General features: G+C 40.0%; 1 protein-coding gene across 7 annotated transcripts in view; it reads left to right on the top strand.

Annotated features, from left to right (window-relative positions):
• The window catches only part of FHIP1A (FHF complex subunit HOOK interacting protein 1A), a 224,712-nt gene that overhangs the window by 38,759 nt on the left and 173,067 nt on the right, over nucleotides 1-12,886 (top strand). The window contains exon 1 of one of the 7 annotated variants that reach the window (XM_070261484.1): nucleotides 4,143-4,413. The exons of the other annotated variants lie outside the window; for them this stretch is intronic. The gene's annotated coding sequence lies outside the window, so the exon portion shown is untranslated. Of the gene's footprint in view, nucleotides 1-4,142; nucleotides 4,414-12,886 lie in introns of those variants that run through there. 7 annotated transcript variants of the gene reach the window in all.

Below are 12,886 nucleotides of genomic sequence, written 5' to 3'. Positions count from 1 at the left end.
TGAAAATGGGAAATTTTACGTGGCTTTATTTTTTCTTTGCTTGTCCACTTGTGTGGATTTCCCTTCACTCTAAGAGCAGTTCTTGGTGGCTTGCAAGGGCAGAACAAAACTCATTCTTTACTGTGGTTTGAGACAGACAGAGCCATCCCTCTCACTGGGAGGTCAAAGCCCAGTCACCACCCCTCCTCCATTTTGCCATTCTAAACTACAGCTTGTGTAGATGATAATTTGACTCAGAAGCAGCTCAGTTTAACAATCACGGGTACATAGGGCTAAGGATTAACAGCAGCATCACGGTACCCGGTAAAATTAATTTTACACATACAATTCATATTTTTCTTTGTGCAATTTGTACACCCACTGGTTGGAGAATTCACAATAAATATAATTAAAGCTATTGAAGCCGAAGAATATAAGGATGTTTCCTCTATTATTAGCCAGTCTTCAGCGTCACTGAAATAATAGCGCTTTGTCTAAGAACCCTGAAAACTCTGCCAGTGCTTTTTATAGGCTTTGTAAACTGAGATAACCACTGCTGTCACTAAAGGAGGGCAGGTCGTCCCCCAGCAGGGATCAGCTACTCTTTTGCCTCATACGGTTTGCTGATTTAATTCTCTTTGGAATAGTAAAGCTGGATTAAGAGTCCCCAGCTAATGTCACATGTCTTTCCATGGGAATGGTGACAAGGAGCCGGAGTGGGCTTCATTGCTGTCTTGAGATGTGGCACCTCCCAGGTCTGTTTCTCTCTGCATGTTCAGAGCTGACTCAGGGAGAAGGCTCTTCTTCCTTCAGTGCTTTGGGTGTTTTCTGAAAGCGTTCCCATCAGTAGCCCTGATCTGGGTCAGTGGGACTGCATCTCAGTCTTTGTTACTACACACAATACAGCGCTGCCTCTAAAGGCAAAGAAGCAGCAGGCTGGGTTCACCTTACTTTTAATTAATTGATTGACGAGTTGTTTCATTTATGTTTAACAAATAGATATCAGAAGTCTGCTGTATGTTGAGAGAGCTGTGCTAAACTCTGTAGAGGTTTATAAAACAAATGTAAAATGTAGTTCCTATTGCAAGTAGTCTGGAGTATAAGATAGAAGGAGCGCTAGAGAACACGCCCAGCTGGCAGCAGAAAGGACTGCATTGTGTGGTACAGAGCTTAAGTGCTCTGGCACTCTAGGGAGGAGAGTTGGTCAGTAACCTCCCAGAAGAGGAAATGAAGGCAAAGCAAATGAGGAATATCAGAGAGAGCTACTTCCTGTACTTTGACTCCTGACTCCTTAAGGGGCTCCGCCCTTTAGAAAATATACGCTGCTCCTCCAAAAGTAGTTAGGTACAGTATTGTTATTGTATTGTAAAATTTTCATCTGATAATGAAAGTAACTTTTTTCTAGAGCAGAAGACTTAGAAAACACACACATAGACGTGAAAAAAGAATCACCTATATTCTTGCCACCTAGAAGTAATCATGATTAACATTCTGGGATAGCCCTTATTTTTTTTCTATTTAAATGACTTTAATTATATTTACTTTGGATTCTCAGACCAGAGGGCGTACAGATTCCATGAAGAATAAATATGAGTTGGATTCATACAAGATCATTGTATTGTTTATTGTGATAACTTGTCTACCTTATATTTGATTATTTTGAAAATCTTTTGTAAACTTTGAAAAAAGCCCATAGGTTTTCATTTTAGAGTATTTGAAAGCAAATGTCTTTATTTTAAAGAGACTATTTTCAATGGATAGATTTTTGGGAACAATAGAAGGAAATGGAGATTTTCTAATAAAGAGAATTATGGTTGTTTAATTTTATGATATCAAATCTGTAATAGGTAAATATCTTCACAGTCTTATAGTGTTTAATTTTTTGTACTTTTTATAATTTTTTTCCCAGAAATGATGTATGTTATTAAGAAGGTGTATATATATGTGTTTCTTAATTATTAGTTATGACTTTTTGTTATTAATGGAAAATCTGTATAGACTAAGTTAGTAAGAAAAGAAAAATACTAAATATCAGACAACTTAATTTTTCGATATGTATGAAGCTATTGGTGAATTTAAGACCTTGACCACTGACAGGTGCATTTGGAACAAGAAATTACTGGACACTGGCCTTCTGCACTCAGAGAAGAGCCTGGCTTTTGAAGTATATTCTCCGATCTGCCATTATTATATTTGGTCTGTCCATCTTGTGCCAGACCAGGACAGTGGAATTCCATGTTTTAGAAGAACCTCACAAATTCTCCATGTCTTGGATGTTGTTGCTGACCATAAAACTACAAGGTAGCTACGTTTATGCCTTTTTTCCCTGCCTGTCACATGTATGCCTTTTGACTGATTGAGAGGTCTTAACCTTTTTGGAAATTGGTGGCTGCTTGCTATGGTTTTTAAAAAGGCATTGTTTTTAGTATAATGTCTGGCTGCCCTAGTTCTGTAATGTCTTTGTTAAAAAAACCCCCACAACAACAGAATCCATTGTAGCTGTGAGAACTTGTGTTTGGTGGGGAAGGAGTGTCAGAAACTCAGGGACCAGACAGGTAGAATAATGAAAATGTAAGATTATAAGGCAGAGTGGTGAGGAATGTGACAGACTGGAGAATGCTTACCTCTCCAAAAGTAATAAAAAAACAAAAATCAAAATATATTGTGACAGCCAAACAGAAAGTGTGAATTTAGCCTGAAGCCTACCAGTTTATGCCAGTTATCCCTGTAGTAATAACGGTAGTAGAGTAGTAGTTTAGTGATAGTAAAACTAGCTAACATTTTTTGAGAACTTGCTGTGTGCCTGGCATATGCGTTATCTCAGTCTGTCTTCACAGTAAAAGTAGATACTATTATTATCCCCATCAGTTAGAGAGAAAACCGAAGCTTAGAGAGGTTAATTCGCCCATGTCACAGAGATGGTAAATAGCAGAGTCAAAGCTAGATTTGTCTGACTGTGGATTTTAGGCCACAGAACTTCGAATTGCATTGGGTAGGAAGAAAATTGTCACTCAGTGGTTAAGCTGCTCAGAGTGTTGGCATGGACCAGCTTTGTGGCCTTGGAGGAAGCAGCCAGGCCTGGGATAAAGGGCAGTGTTTTGGTCCTAGAGGAAGACGAAACAGCAGGATCAGGTCTGTTGCAGTGTGGACCAGCTCTCGAAGTCTTCACCAGGTGCCTTGGGAGGTGATTACCTTGGTAGGGGATAAAGAAAGTAATAGCTCCTGTAAAGTGCAGAAGATGTGTGTGGGGTTAGAGGTGCGTGCAGTAGATAGGGGTGGAAAATCAGACTCAATGGAAGTTTCGTAGGAACTTGGAGGTTTTGGCGGTTGTGAGTAAAGTCTACTGGGATATTTTGTATTCTTGGTTTCTTAACTGTGTATGAGGGAATATCTAGAACTGTAGAATAAAGAACTAAAACGTTCCGGGTCTGACATTTAATCCAGGGCTTCCTGTTACAATACACTTTAAAAGTAAATGAGGTTTTAGTCTGGGTGGAGGGGACTGACTTCTCTGCTGTCTTTTGTTTGGTTATCTCAGGCTCCCTCTCACATGCCCCAGAACAGCTTTTCTGGGGCATAGTGGACCTCTGTCAGGATCACTGGCATTTCCCATAATATGTAGTAAAAAAGAGTCATAAAGGAAGTGTCCTCACAAACCTTTGGTTGAATTAACCAGCACAATGAAAATATTTGGCTGTTAACATAGCTCCTTTAAACAAACAAGTCACTGACTTGTTGCACATTCTAGTTCTCAAAGCCTCTCTGTCTAAGTGACTTTAACTCAAGGAAATGAAAAGTAAAGCCAAGCTATTCCTAACCAGCTGCACGTGAGCATGAACCCTAGGAAACACAGCAGCCTCTTTGAGAGGCCAGTTTGCATAAACCTCTCCGAATGCTAAAGAGAATTAAAAAAAGAGAAGTATACACACACACGAAAAAAATCAAAGGACTATATCGTGACTTTTTTCCTGAAAAATGTAAATACAAAAATATTTGAGAAGGTAAGATTGAATAATGGAATTTGCTTTCTGCAGCCTAGAGACTTAAATAGATACTGAAGGAGGAGGAAGCAAACTTAGCTGCAGGAAACCTAATACTGCTAGAAGAAGGAGGGTAGGGGTGGGACCAAAATAGAGCCTGAGTGGGTCCAGGGAAGCCCTTCTGTTGGATTGTTTCACTGGTTTGAAATGATCACTTTCCTAGAAGCAACAAGAAAAACTGGTCCAGTTTGTTTTCTGAGTTGGAGGAAAATACTTATGTAAGCAGCTCCTGGCTTTGCAGTGTTTTCCATCTGGAATATCATTTAAGAATTTGGCCAGATCTCAAGTGATTTATGTTTAGTAAATAAGATTATCTTCAGCTTCCTATTGTGAGAGAGCAAATGGTTTGGAGTTTAGTTGCTGCTTTTCAGCCTCTTTTAATTGCTTGTTCAAGGTAATACTGCTTTAATCGCCGTTATTTATGTCTAGTGTCGGGTTTGTGACAGCAGTGTCTGAAGCAAGAAACCAGAACTGGTTGAAGCTAGGATGGCTTAAAGGATGAATACTCTTGTTGTAGGGCTACCAACACTATAACTGCTCCTTAAGGTTGGTGGTGTGGGGGAGTGAGAAGGGGCTTTTGCATAAACTTGAACGTCAGCTTTTTACATTTTTTGTATTATAGGACACATGCTCTTAATTTTATGGACAAATGAAACTAAGGGAATCTCAAGTCAGCTATTTTGAATGCTTATGATTTTTCATGTTTTAAGAGTTGACTTTTTCCCTCATATGGGAAAACATTTCTTATTGAAATTGTGGATGTCTAGTGAAAAATGACATTTCTTTTTGATGTTTGAGAATACATTGTTATGTAAATATGAATGCTGACATACTGTTTTTTTCAAATGTGGATACATTTTAAATTTAAAGTTTTTATAGGTCCCATGTTAAATTCTTCTAATTATTGGGTTTAAATATTTGTGTGAGAGAGGTAAGCATTTTAAGCAAAGAAATAATCACTTTATTCTGTAAGACAGAAAAAAATGTTACTGAAGTGTTTCAGAGCATAAAATTCAGGAAAACTGTATATGTTTCATATTCACTGTAGATAAAATTAGTTACGTCTAGTTAGTAAGTATTCCGCTGTAGTAACCTCCCCAGCACCTCTTCCTAAGTCTTGAAGGTCTCTTGCTAAACTGGTAGGAAGTATCTTAAGTAGGAAAATATCTTAATATTTTGAGTTTCATGTCTTGCACAGAGTGCAAACCAAGCAAAAGATAAAATGTACAGAGGTTACTCTGTCTTTCGGATTCTATCAGCTATTTTGAATCTAATTCTTAAACTGTTCTTGATACCGTGGCAGCAAGCCATGTACTTGTCATTTTATCTCATTAGAGTTAAATCTAGTCCTGTCAAGAACAGGTTTACTAATCTTTTTTAATTGCCTGCTGAAAATTTTTCATTTCCAAAATCAGCTGAAGAATTTAAGATGGTGATAAGTGTGGACAGAGGTCAAGTAAAAGCTCTAAGCAGCCGAGGAATTCCCTGAAGGAGGGAAACGCAGAGATGAATGGTTTTAAGGCTGATGTGGAAGAGTGGAGGATTGCTAAAGTATTTGCATCCAGAAGAATGGAACAGGGCTTAAATTGTGTACTTGTATGAAGATGTCTATGATGTTCATTTGACTAGTATAAACAGTTTTCTTTTGTGCATTTCTGCATTTAAATGTGCCACCTATTCTTCCAGAGAACTGGAGGCTAGGGATTAGACGATTGGAAGGTGGAGGAAAAACAAATGAAGACCAGGTGGACTCTAGAGAGGACAAAAGACAGAGCAATGTCCAGTGAGCTATAAATAATAACATGAAGGAGGGGAAACAATGGTTAGATATGGAGCCTGCCCAGGGCGACCCCAGTAGGACTATAGTATGACAAGGAGAGAAAAGACTGAAAAAAAGGTGAGGGGAAGAGACTGGAAGAGTTCTTTGTTTCCTGAGAAAACATTTGGTGATTGACTGGAATAACGTATAGGTTCTCTCCCCTCTCTGAAAGTTCGTTTTACGCCACTTTGCTTTTACAAAACACCTACTGTAGTACTTGTTTTCACTAACCGAAAGAAATCTGAAGAGGATTTTTGCTTTTATGACAAATGGCTGAAAGGGAAGATGGTGTTCAGCGTTCGTTTCGCAGGGAGCCTTTGCAGAGGCAGCTCACGCCCCAGCAGTGAGAGTGGTGCCCCCAAGCCCCTTTCCGGGGAACTACTCTCAGCGCCTAGGCATCAAGCCACCAGAGCTGTGACCTGTGTCTGTGAGCCTCTGTGCTGTGTCTCCATTTATTTTGGTAGGTTTTCTTTTGTTTCTGGGAATGTTAAAAAATTTTTCCCATATACAGTAATGGTAATTGCTTCTTCGCTTTATGCCATTTCAGCTTACGAAAGGTTTCATAGGAACGCTCTACTTTGGGATAGTGGGGGGAAACCCATATATTGCATCTCTGGGAATAGGAGAGGGCCATGTTTCCCGGCAAATGGTCAAGTTTACTTTGTGGATGCTGCCCGGCAGAAGCTAGGGTGTGGTGGGTGTGGCGTTCGCTCTTATGACTGTGTGAGAATAGAAATGGAAAAGAATGTGGGTGCCTGTATTAGCTCCAGGGATATGTTTGGAACCACAGCAGTTTGTGTGACCTTGAAGGGAGTGGAAGACAGTAGTTGGGACTATGTAATTGAGTGGGTAATCTAGTTGAGTTGAATCAGAATAGCCTACCACGCCCATCTCTGTTTCTTGAATCATCCCTCACCTGAAGGACTCTGGGAATGGGCTCTGCTTTGTAATGTATGAGGGTAGAGCTGACCATGAAGAACTTTGGAATGTATGTCATTAGAATCCCCCTCTTTTCTCCTCCAGTCCTCTTTCTGGGGTGCACCATGGGTTTACATTGTTCCCTGACACGGTCTAATTTTCTGGGAATGTATTTCATATTCTGCATCTTGATTTTCTTTCCACCTACCAAAACCTACCAGTTTGCTCCCTCGTGTCTCTCATCTTTGCAGATAAATGAGCTACTTTGGTAAAACTGATTGTTTTGTGTGGAGTTAACGTGTTTAACGGTTAACCCTTCTCTGTCATATGTTTGCATCCAAAAGAAGAGTTCACAATATGTTGACTCAAAGAAATGGGGTCATTTGGGGCATGTCTTTGGGTAAATGTTAAGGTGGTGATATTACAGAGCAGTCATGATATGCATATTTTACTCTTAGGAATTAAACTAATGCACTTGGCCAAAAGAAAAAAAAGGGACAAGAAATGACAATCGAAATATGAGAGCATAGTCCTAGAGTGAACATGAGCTGGGAGATATGAGCCTGCTGTGTGGAGGGAGATTTCATTTCCTCTCAGAGTTTGAGCATTTGGGTTTAACTGAATGATTCACAAAGTGCAGGCCAAATATTTCATCTGGTGTTTACCTGAGGGTGACAATCGTCTTCCTCAAAGGGCAGGAAATACTGGTTATCTTGGACTTAGTGAGAAACAGCATAGTGTTATATTTTATGAGGAATTTTAGGGAATTTTCAGGGGGTATTTTCAATTGTTTGTAATTACTGCCTTGAGTTTGACTTTGGACTCTAACCTAGATCCTTGTGTCGTTAGGAATGACTTTACAGTAGTCCTCCCTTATCTGTGTGTGTTATTCATCATTGCCAAAGGAGCTCAGAAAACATTTTTGTTGAACGAAATAATGACTACGTAACACCTCTGCCTGATGCCCTCTCCACCCTCCACGTTCCCCAGAGCAGATACCACTAGGGACATTCTGGCTGCTTTGGTTTAGAAGAGATGGGTTTTGCTGAGTGGTTTAGATTGTCTGTTGGAATTGGATTGCAAATTACTGACTTACTGAGATGATCTTTTCTCCCTACCTCTAAATGCTGCCCTAGCCAAAGAAGGTAGCAATGGGGATTGGTTGAAAGTAGGATGATGATGTGTGTATGAGATCTGGGTAGCTTTGATACCCTTACTATGCTTTTTTAAAAATACCAAACCCATGTCTTCCATGACAGGACACTCTAGTCATTTTAAACAGTTTTGACATCCCAGGAATGGATGCCCCCCCACTTATAAGGTTCTATTTCCTTATTTGCCCCTCAGAGATGGTTTTGAACACTAGAATTATGGGTGACTTACAAATTAAAGCATAATAATACTATGTTGTCCATCACCCCCAAACCACCTTTTCTCCCCTTTATCTCGCCCTGTGCCCCGTTCTGTCTTTTCAGCTTGGTCCACTTGTGGACTACAGTAATGATCCTAGCACTTTATGCATAACTTGCCTGGTAGCTTGCAAACATATATCATAAAGAAAAGTTTTAGCAGTTTAGTAAGTGACCTTGTTGAAAACAATCCTGAGCATGTGGCATCTTGTTCTGTATCTCACAGTGTCACCCTGGCACTTACTGAAAAGACTCTTGTTTCTGCAAGGTATCTGCTTGACAGGGCAAGTTTAAGTAGAGATAAATTACCATTAGAGTTTGTTTTTCACATTCCATTTACAGAGGTTCAGTTGCTTCCCTCAGTGAGTTTGGAAGCGTCTGTGTATGACGTCTAGACCTTTATCCCAGAAGCAAATGTGATCTGACTGCTAGCCATTCATTCTGATGCTATTTTTAGCATTTTGTCAGCCTCCTGGGCCAGTTTGATATTTTTATTTTTGTAATGTGCCACTCAATTTTTAAAGTTTTGTTGTTATTTTTTGTTTATTTTTTGCTGGCAAAGATTTGCCCCAAGCTAACAGCTGCTCCCAATCTTTCTCTCTCTCTGTTTTTTTTTTCTCTCCAAGGCCCCAGTACATAGTTGTATTTTCTAGTATAACTAGTCCTTCTAATTCTTCTATGTGGACCACTGCCACAGCATGGCTACTGACAGACAGGAGATGTGGTTCTGTGTCTAGGAACCAAACCCGGGCTGCTGAAGCAGAGCACGCTGAAATTTAACCACTAGGCCATCAGGGCTGGCTTGCCACTCAACTTTTGATTGTTGCATTATAATAGAATCACAGAAGTGAAGGGACTCATAGAGATAATCAAATCTGGTGTTCTTGAACTTTTCTTTCCCTCAAAGGGACAGTAAAACCACTCATAAATATAATTTATACCAATGTGTAAATCAGAAAAAAGCTGAATTTCTAGTTCAGAGAGAGACTAAAAATGGGAGTCCAAAAGCCTCTGTCATATCTCTACTCCCCACCCCAACCTTGAGGTATCTGGATATAACATCTGGGGCTCTGTGGAGCTCAATTTGAAAACCACAGCTCTGGAGTAATGGTTGTTTTGCTGTGTTAAGTAAATCTTCCTAGCACCAATTTACTGTTTATTGCTTCCTGAGGGTAAAATTTTAAGACACACTGCTCAGAGTTCTTCCTCTGCATTTATCTGTGGTGTGAATTACCTATAGACAACTCACTAGTCAAGACACTTATTGTACGTTGTGAATATTCAGCCCAACCGATATGCACCATTAGGTACCACAGGTAAGAAGCTGACTCACGTGACAGAGTGGTGCTGTTTTCTTAATTTGATGACAAGTATGGCGTCTGGATGAGACTATGAAGGTACTTAAGAAGTTGAGATGTCCTACATGGATAGGCTCTAACTGTCTAGATCAGTGATTCTCAAAGTGTGGTCCCCTGAACAGCAGCAGGATCCCTTCAGACTTGTTAGAGTGCAAGTTCTTGGCCTCTACCCCAGACCTGCTGAATCAGAAACCTTGAGGGTGGAGCCCAGCAACTGGTATTTAACAAGCCTTCTAGGTGATTCTGCTGCACATTAAAGTTTGAGAACCACTGGTGTTGGAGAACACAGTGATGGTGCCAAGGGTTGGCTTGGGGGGGTGTGTGAATGCTGCTTCCCTCCTCCTCCCACTTCCTATAGAACTCTTCTTGCTTTGCTATGGAAATATGATGTTTTCTCCATCTTCTGTGAAGTCCTAAGCAACTTTATCTTTGAAACAAATACTCCAGCTCTGGCTTCCAATTAGATTACCACCCCTTGGTCCCTTTTATGTGGAAATTCTGAAGTAGCCACTGGATGTACGTTAACATTGTTTTTTAGGTGTTAGTTGGAAGTCTGGTTGTTTAATGAAAGGAAGTGATTTTCTGCTTGACCAGGCCAGGGACTCATTTGTCTGAAGACTGCTGAGGTAACTCGAAATCGCAAACCTTTAGCTTTCTGTCTCCAGTACGAGTCTGATGGAGGATTTCCTAAGTGTAGCAGTTATGTAACCATGATCATCTTATCCGCTTTAGGGTTATCAACCTGTTTCTTTTCTCTTCTGTCTTTCTGATTAACTAGTCAGTCATTCAGCAGCCTGGGGTTCATTCAGTAGCTGGGATTCTTAACGTAAGACCCAAGAACCACCCTTGATGTCAGGAAAATAACCCTTGCTTAGATGTATGGATATGGTTTTTCGTGGGTAGAGGGTCCACATTAGATTCTAGAAAGGATCTGTGCCCTGTCCCCCAAAAAAGCTGATTAATGATTGTTTTAGCTGCTTTTGGATAATAGTTTTAGGAAATCTTCACAAGATGTGCAGCCATTTGAGATGGAAGAGCTTTCAGGGGGATTGGCAACCATGTCTTAGCCTGCCTTATGGTCCCCTCAGGTGCTACTATATACATTAAGTAGAGTAAGACTGATTCTTTAACTTGAGCAATGATGCTTTGCTGTTTCTGTTGGTGGGAAGGGTGCTTACTTTTTGCTGTCAACAACCTGCTTATCCAGTAGTTTCAGGTATAGTTTCCTTTAAAAATTCAATCCTGTGAGGTATATAGAGTGGGGAGATATTATCTCTATTTATAGTTGATCACACTGAGGCTTAGAGAAAAGCGTGAAACAGTATCACTAAGTTTATCCTTAATTGGAAAGCATTGGACACTCCCACTACTTCATGCTCTGGTTACTTCTAAATACACTTGGATGATGCCTAGAGAAGTCTCAAAAGTTCATTGTGGATAAAAGACCAGTTGTTTAACTGGCACCTACAATTATTATTCTCTCTCTAAAGGAAATGGATCATGTTAAAATTGTGGATTTCTTTTTTGCTGTTCTGTATTTTAGTGATTTTTCAACAAAATTTTATAGATATAATCTTCCCACTTCTCAGTCAAATAAAAGCCGGCCCCAGCCCCTCTTCTTTTCTCCTCCACAAAGATCATAGAAAATCCTATATTTTTTAGCATATTGGGTCAGAAGAGAGCAAGTCGTTGGCAGCTGCTAGCATCACCTCATTTTCATTAGATTGTTCTTTGGGTGTCAAAGACTAGTGCCCTTGTAACTTACATTACACAGCCTTAAAATTGCACATAAAAGTTTGCTATGGAAGAGTAGCAAATGTAAGATAAATTGAGAAGGTTAAGGGGAAAATTGTGCTAAGAGCTTCTCATAAATGAATTCTTATCATAAAAGCACAGCGATTTCTCCAAGTGACAAATTAACTTGAGATTGTGCTTTGCATTTTTAAATAATGTGTGGTAGGGTAATTCCATTTGTGTTCAAGCTAGAGGTCAGTGCCTCACTTATTCTACTTGTGCTTTTTGTCTAATAGTGCAGAAAAGAAAGCTGTATATGTGGATATTTAATTTACTTTTATTTTGCGAATGCATTGTGTCTGTGATTCCATAATGATATTCTGTGTGTAAAGGCAGGCTGGCACATAAAAGGTATCTGTGCTGAGGGCTTAGGGCCAGAGCATTTTCCAAAAGGAGTATTTGTGCTTAGAAAACTTCTTATAAAGATTCTTGTCCTGACTTGAATTACTATTTCACTTCAATGGGGTCACTAAAAAGGACATCAAGATGTCCATCATTTTATTTCAGTTTCCTGGCGGTGCGTGGGTAGAAAAGGCATTAGTGTGTAGGGTAGTGGTTCTTTCTGTCAGCAAGTCAGAGGTTTGATTATGACAGTTAACTTTGAGCAAGTGACTCCTTATTTCTGTCAGGAATATGCATATTAATGTTATTTAGACTTTTTTGGGGGGAGGAATATAAATTATGTGTATTAATTTTAGAGTTTGTACATTTGTGGTTTGAACAACAGTGAAAATAAAGAGAAGAGGGTTTCTGCCCTGCCGTCTTACAGTCTATCAAGTGAAATCTGATGGGTCACGTGAAAGCTCTGTGTTCTTGAAGCTGTTGATGTCAGTATTAGGAGTTGAGACTGGGTAATTAATAATAATATCTTCGTCCTCTGCATCCTTTACTGACGTTTTTTGTTTTCTTTCTTTGGCCTGTGGCCACACTGCATTTTTCCCCCAGGATTTTAGTTTGTGGGGCAAAGACAGTGGGCATGATGTTAGCTAATTGCCTCAAATGCTGACTGGTGTGAATGTGACCCAAAACCATGTTTTTACCTGGATAAGATTTTTGTTGTTGTTGTTTCGATCTTCACTGGGTGCAGATGCAGTGGAGATTGAGGGAGATGAAGGGCAGATGCTTCGTTTAGGAGCTCCAGGGCCATGTCTCAGTCAATCAGGCCTCCACCCATGGTGGTGGTCTTTACATTTCTTGGAAGAAGCAGAATAGATTAAATGCTTGTGGCTAGGAGGGAGCCTGAAGCAGAGCAGGCCTCTGGATTTCCTGAAGTTCCTTTTAACTCCAGATCTCTTTTGGCATCATTCTTTTTGTTTTTTGTTTTTTTTTGCTGAGGAAGATTTGCACTGAGCTATCATCTGTTGCCAATCTTCCTCTTTTTTTATGTGAGCCACCACCACAGCATGGCCACTAACAGATGAGTGGTGTGGTTCTGTGTCATGGAACCAAACCCACGTCACTAAAGCAGAGCGCGACAAACCCTAGCCACCAGGCAATCGGGACTGGCCTAGCATCATTCTTTCTTTTTAAACATTAGTGTATTTTTTCCTGTGAGGAAAAAACCCATAC

The sequence above is a fragment of the Equus caballus genome, chromosome 2 (genome assembly GCF_041296265.1).
Source record: "Equus caballus isolate H_3958 breed thoroughbred chromosome 2, TB-T2T, whole genome shotgun sequence".
NCBI classification, from domain to species: Eukaryota; Metazoa; Chordata; class Mammalia; order Perissodactyla; family Equidae; genus Equus; species Equus caballus.
Note: the sequence above shows the minus strand (reverse complement) of the source record. Positions and strands in the feature narration are given on the sequence as shown.